Source organism: Ochotona princeps, chromosome 26, assembly GCF_030435755.1.
Source record: "Ochotona princeps isolate mOchPri1 chromosome 26, mOchPri1.hap1, whole genome shotgun sequence".
Lineage (NCBI taxonomy): Eukaryota > Metazoa > Chordata > Mammalia > Lagomorpha > Ochotonidae > Ochotona > Ochotona princeps.
The window spans coordinates 23,911,762-23,913,143 of NC_080857.1; the positions used below are offsets into that span (position 1 = coordinate 23,911,762).

The window sequence follows — 1,382 nt, forward strand, 5'->3', positions numbered from 1 at the left end:
GTATCTGGAGGCTGAGCCAGTAGATGGGAGATCTCAGTCACTCTGTCTATATGCCTCCGTATCTCTCTTTCTCTCTTTTTGCCCCTTTGCATTTCAAAATAAATATCTTTAAAACACTATCCTTATCTAGTAAAAAAAAATTGTGAAAAAATGGAATGGAATGAAAAATCTAAGTGCAATTTAAAAAAAATCCTTACATTAATCACTTCTTGGCCTTTTGGCTAAGATCAAGTGTAAAAAATCCTTACATTGCTTTTTTTCCCCAAATATAATCTGCTACAGCATGTTTCCAAAACCTTTCATAGAGTGTGAATAAACTTGACATTTTATTTGCACTCTAAACTTTTTAAAGCCCCTTCATATTCCCTGGGAAAGTCATAACTGTATGTATCTGACATTCTTGCTTGCAGATATGGATACAACTCTGCCAGAGATGTCATCGTCCCCTTGCATGTCCGTCCTTGGCTAAATGACATAAAAACAAGTAGGCTTTGACCTAGGCTGTGGATAAGAAAGATGGCGTGACTAAAGTCTTTTGACAAACAGAAGTGGGTAAATACTGGCCTATTTTGCACCAAAGGCCAGGAGTTTATTTTACAAATAGAGTATAGTAGTGATAAAGCCTGCCTCTGGACTCAACCTCACAGTTGAACACAATCTCAGACCTTCCCACACGGGAGATGCAGAGTTTTATACTTGGAACTTGGTTAACACTTTGTTAGAGACTCCAGTATGGTTCTTATCTGCCATAGGAGGGCACTTCAAAAAGCCAACAGGCACTGGAATTAAAGATGAGCTGAGAGAGGGCATGTGGCACAGTGGTTATGTGCTGCTTGGAACTCCTGCATTTCCTATCCAAATGCCTGGCTTCAGCTTGGCCAGTCCTGGCTGCCACCTCATGTGAGAGACCCAAATCCAGTGGCTACTCCACTTCCCATTTAGCTTCCTGCAAATGCACGCCCAGGGAAGCAGCAGGGGATGGCTCGTGGGATACTCCGATCAAATTCTGCGATCCTGGGTTTAGGTTAGTCCCATTATGGCTGATGTAAGTATTAGGAGGGTAAATCAGTGGATGGAAGATTAATCTTTCTCTCCTCTCTCTCTCTGCTTTTCAAACAAAATAAAATTAATTAAATTATAATATTTTGAAATCCATGCAAGAGGTATGAAAAAACAGTTCCTGGCAAATTCATAATTTGAAAAAAGTGGTATCCGTTTCAAACAAACTCCATAATACTCTTCTGTGTGTAGGTCTCAATCTTTGTTCCCTCAGCACAATGCCTGGTACCTGAAAGGTTGTTGACTTGAATAACAAGTTACTGGAAGTTGGGAACCAAGTCCTCAAAGGCAACACAGGGCCAGACAAGATAAGATGCTAAATA

At 40.4% G+C, this 1,382-nt stretch overlaps 1 pseudogene; it reads left to right on the forward strand.

Annotated features, from left to right (window-relative positions):
• Positions 1-201: 201 nt before the first annotated feature.
• LOC118759823 (U2 spliceosomal RNA) lies at positions 202-346 on the forward strand (annotated as a pseudogene).
• Positions 347-1,382: the final 1,036 nt, after the last annotated feature.